Source organism: Geotrypetes seraphini, chromosome 19 (genome assembly GCF_902459505.1).
Source record: "Geotrypetes seraphini chromosome 19, aGeoSer1.1, whole genome shotgun sequence".
In the NCBI taxonomy this organism is placed as follows: Eukaryota; Metazoa; Chordata; class Amphibia; order Gymnophiona; family Dermophiidae; genus Geotrypetes; species Geotrypetes seraphini.
In genome coordinates, this window is record NC_047102.1 from 15745064 (window position 1) to 15751063 (window position 6000).

At 43.6% G+C, this 6000-nt stretch overlaps 1 protein-coding gene across 8 annotated transcripts in view; it reads right to left on the reverse strand.

Moving 5' to 3' along the window:
* Nucleotides 1-4323, reverse strand: part of TEAD1 (TEA domain transcription factor 1) — a 241338-nt gene extending 237015 nt beyond the window's left edge. For 4 of the 8 annotated variants that reach the window (XM_033928302.1, XM_033928300.1, XM_033928303.1 and 1 more), the window contains exons 1-2: nucleotides 3980-4322; nucleotides 3322-3447 (exon numbers count right to left, since the gene is read on the reverse strand). The gene's annotated coding sequence lies outside the window, so the exon portion shown is untranslated. Of the gene's footprint in view, nucleotides 1-1167; nucleotides 1268-2038; nucleotides 2072-3321; nucleotides 3448-3979 lie in introns of all 8 variants that reach the window. The other 4 variants (XM_033928299.1, XM_033928296.1, XM_033928297.1 and 1 more) reach the window with 3 other exon arrangements.
* Between the last annotated feature and the right edge of the window lie 1677 nt (nucleotides 4324-6000).

Genomic DNA, 6000 nt, shown 5'->3' on the forward strand with positions numbered 1-6000 from the left:
CGGGGAAATTCTACAAAAAGGCACCTAAAGATAGATGGCAAATATTGGCTTCAATTAGGAGCTTTAATAAGCTCATAATTAAAAAATAGGCGACAGGCATCTATCTTCTTAGGCACGATTCTACATAACGATAGGTGCCTAACTCCAAAAGTAGGTGTGCTTAGGGGTCGCGGAGGACTTCGGCACCATAAGGCGCAGTTCTCTAAAGCAGTGGTTCCCAACCCTGTCTTGGAGGACCACCAGGCCAGTCGGGTTTTCAGGCTAGCCCTAATGAATATGCATGAGAGAGATCTGCATATAATGGAGGTGCCAGGCATGCAAATCTGCTCCATGCATATTCATTAGGGCTATCCGGAAAACCCGACGGGCCTGGTGGTCCTCCAGGACAGGGTTGGGAACCACTGCTCTAAAAGTACTTAGGTGTCTAATAAGAGCCGAAGTTAGTTAGGCCCGATTCTGTAATGAGCGCCTAGGTTTAATTAGGCGCTCATTACAGAATCGGGCCTAAGTGCGATCGACATGAAATAGGTGCCTAACTTTGGGCGACTATCTTTTTAGGCACCCAGTTACAGAATCTGGTTTACCCTACATTAACATGGTAAAAGGGACCCCTAAATTTAGGCCCCCTTTTACTAATCCGCGCTAGCGTTTTTTAGCGCCAGGAGCCGCGCTGAATGCTGCGCACTGCTCCCGACACTCAGAATTCCTATGAGCATTGCGCAGCATTTAGCGGCTCCCGGCGCTAAAAAAAACACTAGCGAAGTTTAGTAAAAGAGGGCCTTAGAGAACAAAACAGAATATAGATCCCTCACTCGCTAATATCATTGCGCTGTAGACACCACAACATAGATTTACACAACATGGAATCACTTATAAAGCAGCCAAATATCTAGGACCCCAGTGTCCACATTATATAAGAATCTACAAGGCACTTAGTAGTTTGAAAAGAGTGGAAAAAAAAAGTAAACATCCTACTTTCATACATACAAGTTCAGTCTAGACAACACCTGTCTAGGTAAAAAACATTTGACACTGCTTGAAAACAATCTTTAAGTCTTCAAAAAATGGCTCTTATAGCCATTCACATCTGTGTTTTAACAGTGCCAGTTACAGGGCCTTAAGTTTTAAAAAATTTTTAAAAAAGGAAGTGCAGAGTCAAATACTTACACTTCTCAAAATAAATATTCCTTACAGTATCTTTCAGGATGTTTTACACCAAGCGGTCTCCAAACTTTCTCTATTTGGGATCCATTTAACAGCTGGAGAACTATGAAACACAAATATCAAATCAGTTTCTAAACAAACACTTTTGGTCCATGGGTCAGTACTATAAGACTACATTTCCCAGAAATGCACATACCATACATTTAAATCAGAATGTTGACTTTGTAGTAACAAGATACCTCAGCTATACCAGTGTAAGAATGTTAACAAACAAAAAAAAACAACAAAACAACACATCTTTTGGACTCATAACATCTCGGGAGCCATTTCTTTCAAACGGAAAGATTAACAAGTACTGCTATATTTCATCCACTGTCATTTGCAAACTTAACATTTCAACTGCACATTAAATTTATAATGCCTCTATGCAAAAGTCCTCTTATGCTATGGTGTTAACTTTCTCACTATACACAATTTTCTTTTTGTCTAAATTCCAAGGCTAATTGCAATACCATTAATAAAATGTGGAAATTAAAACTATATCTTACATTTTAACAGAATTAGATCCCACCATTACACTATGGAGTGGGACAGAAAAGACCAATTAGTATTTCTTTTTATGTTCTTATTATAGTGGTAAGCAAAACCAGCACACCATTCTCCAAAATTATAGGAAAAAAACCCCAACACCACCACCCCACACACAAAACAAAAATGTTGCAAGAGCACACACAAATACAAACAATCCCTTGGATTCACTAGCAGTTCTACTCTCTGCAGGGATTGTGTAAATGCTCCCTTCCACTAGGCCTCATAAGAAATTACTGTCTCTAACCTTCACTCCCTCCACCTTAAAAACAAAACAGTAACCGACCTAGGTTGTACTTCAGTTTTCTTCCTAGGCAGCCTGGTGTATGAATGAATACAAAGAAAAACAAACAAAAAAAGTAAACATGCAAATCTTTCACTCCTGTTCAGAGCTTCCTATGAAACTCAGCATTTGCTTTATTCTGTTGCTCTGAAGTTATATGCATTAAACTGGGCTAATCACACATTTTTGAAGTAAAATAATAAAAAAGTTGAGATGGCAGACTACAAAGTCTACATATACAATTGAAAACTATGTTGTTAAAAAAAGAGTCTGTTTTCCCCAGGGTAAAGTGAAGGCCCACAAAGAAAATGAACTGGTTTTAAAGTCAGCTCAAATTAAGTGATAAAAAGAGAATATCTACTTATACAGTGGAGTAGCGAAACCTTAAATAAATAACTGTGAAACACAGGATTTAAATAGCCATTTCTTTGAACTTTGAAAGCTTTCACAATACTGTATTAGCAAGTCTTAAATTCGCTCTAGTAAAAGTCAACCCAGGTGCAAGTGGTGTAGAATTGTTAAAAGATTTTAATTTATAGTGTTTGCGTAGAACAATTGTGATCTAGAACGTTTTACCGATGGCACAAAACCACATGAGGACCATAAGAACAAGAAAATCATGTTATTGTTGTAGTGAATTACCATGTTGCATTACTGTAGTATTAATCTTAAGTCTATTGTTTGTTGCACTAAACTTTTCACACAAAACAAAAGACTACAAATATCTAATGATGTGCTTCAGCATAGTGCATCAGTCAAATTTGTTCTATCTAACCGATTAAAGGTCTTATGACTCATTTGCATATTGCTTTATCCAAAGAGCTACCGGTAGATTTTTCCCGATTCCCCAACAAGTGCATCATTCTTCCAAACATGAAGTCGCAAAAAAAAAAAAAAAAAAAAAAAAAGGATTGTTTATATTTAGCTTGGAAATATCCAGTAAAAACAAGCGATTTTCATAAAATCAAAAGAAACCCCTTTTTTCCCCCTAATAAGAATTCTTTTTACTGCTGATTCTACCCAGTAAAACGAAGCCTGATTAAATTATTCATTCCCACTGTATAAAAGTTCCAAAGGTTCGCAGAAGTTTCCTGAATGCATTAAAAAAAAAAAAATCGCCAAGTTTATTTATTTACTTCTAAAGGTTCGATTACAATTAATCTCCTTTGCAAACACGTCCGTGAACTTCCTGCACCGAAAACACAACAGAGAAACACCTAAAGATGACGTCCATAAATTATCCCAAGAAAAAAAACAAACAAAAAAAAAAACCGGAGATTTCCTACCGAAAGGGAAGTTTTCGGCACCGAATCGGTTCGGCTTTCCCGCAGCCGTGACAAATCTCGCCGGGATCCCAGGTTTCTGCTGACTCCGGAAAAATTTCCACTCCGACGGGCAATTAAGCGACAGCGCTGAAGGAGGAGAAAGAGAAAACATTGCTTTTTTTTCCATCTTTTTTTTTTTTTTTTTTTGGGGGGGGGGGGGGGAGAGCCACAAAACGACCCGAGCGCGCCCACAAAACAGCAGCTCGCTGGATCTCCCGAGTCCCTAATGCCCCGCTCTGGGATTTGGGGTTTTCTCGCTCTCTCTTTCCAGCCCGGGCGTTCCTGAGCTCTTCCCTCTCGGCGAAAAATGTGAAAAATGCGAGATTTTTCCAGGTCAGGCGGGCCACAGGGAGAAGGCAGCAGCAGCCTGTTGCAAGAGGCGAAACTGGCCCAGGCAGGCACAACTCCATTTACTAACTTTGTGCAACTTGTGCACAGCCCCCCCACCCCCTCCTCTTTCCCCCCCCCCTTTCCCGCCTCCTTACTTTCCGGGAATTCTCCTGACAGAAAACAGACATTTTGCCCTTCGCGGCTGCAAATGGAGCTCCTTTAGCCCACCGCGAAATGTACTAAACAGCCCCAGCAAAAAAAAAAAAAAACAAACCAAAACAAAACTTACCTCAGCACCTGCCCCCAGCTGCAATTTAACAAACTTCTTCCAACTCCTCAATTGTGTCCTGAATATTGTTTTGTTTGGCTTTCAGATTTTTGTTGTTGTTGTTTGTTGTTTGAATGGGGTGGGGAGTGGAAGAGGGGGGGGGCTCAGTTGGGGGAGGGAGGGGGGAGGCTATTAATGGAGTCGAGAAAGTGGCTGCGAGCGCTGCACGAGCCGGGTTGCGTACGGCGAATGGGCTGCGCGGCGCTAGCGATGCGAAGAATGCTCGGAATGAGCGAGAGGAATGAAATGAACGCGAGGACCGAACCCGGGCGGGAGGGGAGGGGGGGAGGAGGAGGAGGAGGAGGTGCCTGTGCTGACGTCATCCAGCAACCCGGGGAAGGGCTCGGCCCCACCCCCTTTCGATCCCCGAGGGGGTTACGTCATAGGGAAGGAACGGCCAATGAGAAGAGGGCGTCCTCCCAGAAGGGCGTGCGCCGGGAGCTCCTCGGGCACCAACCAGACGGGACGAACGTGAAAAAAAAAAAAAAAAAAACAGGCAGCAAAAATATGTAACAGGGAAAAAAGTCAAGATCAAGCCAGGAAAGGGGGGGGGGGGGAGAGGAAAAAATAAGCTGATAATCAAAGAACAAAGGAATCTTTAACTGCAAAAAGTCATTGCATGTGCTTTAGCAAAACTCAGATCTAGCCTACGATTGTTGCAAAGATCACGCGCCACTTTTATTATTGGCTCACAAAAGTACTCTTTAACCTAAAAAAAAAAAACCAAGCTAAATCTCTCGAGAATTCTAGGATTGCAAAGGTAGAAGCGTGCACGTGCCGACTGAGAAGCACGTTCCGTCGCCTGCTTTTTCTCTACTCAGAGCAGCGGCGCAGCAACAAAGGTGGCGGCCCCCTAAGCTGGGTTGTTGTTTTTTTTTTTTTAAACACGGCAAAGTTCCAAAACAGCAGAAAAAGCCAACAGCTGCTGCTCTGGCTAAAGCCGCGTGTCTCGGGCAAACCTGCGCTCCCAGGAACACTGAGCTCTCACCACAGTTCCGCGTGCAAAGATGCAGCCGACACAACAACCCGCCCTGCCCTCCTACGCGGCTTTCCCGCTGGAGCGCTAGTATTTTCGCGCGTTCTAGTAGCCTACCGGGAGGCGCACTCCACAGAGGCAGGCAGGTGGCACGTTAGAGACTGACCAATTTCGGTTCAAACTATTTTTATTGATGCAAACACAGCAAATACAACACCAGCGCACTGACCAATTTGAGGCATGAGTTATGGACACATAAGGATGCAAGGAACATCTGAAACGGCTCCCTCAGCATGGCACCCAGTGCTGCTCGCTATTCTCTAAAGCAGGGGTATCAAAGTCCCTCCTAGAGGGCCGCAATCCAGTCGGGTTTTCAGGATTTCCCCAGTGAATATGTATGAGATCTATTAGCATACAATGAAAGCAGTGCATGCAAATAGATCTCGTGCATATTCATTGGGGAAATCCTGAAAACCCGACTGGATTGCAGCCCTCCAGGAGGGACTTTCGCACCCCTGCTCTAAAGGACTCTGAAAGCCACAGGCCATGACTTTACACTTCTCTCTCATTGTTCGCGGGGGATACGGGCAGAGTCGGACCGCGAATGGCGAAAAACCGCAATGATCCGGCTCTGACCCATCCCCACCTCCCTGCTGCGTTCCCAGTTTTACCTGGTGGTCTAGAGAGCTTTCAGGGCAGGAGCGATCGCCATGAGGAAATGGCTGCTGTGAGTTCCTGTAGTCTCTTGAGCGTAGGAAGATCGCTCCTGCCCCGAAAGCCCGCTAGACTACCAGGTAAGGCCAGGAAAGTGGCAGGGAGGTAAAAAATATGTTTTTTTTATATTTTCCCCCTCCACAGAAAAAAATCGCGATTATGTGAAATCGCGAGTGCAGAAACCGCGAATGGGGAGGGGGAAGTGTAGTTGCTCTCTTCTATGGAAAATCCAACCATCCTTGAAAAGAGGGGACATGATCAAAACATTCAAGATACTGAAGGGAATAGACTT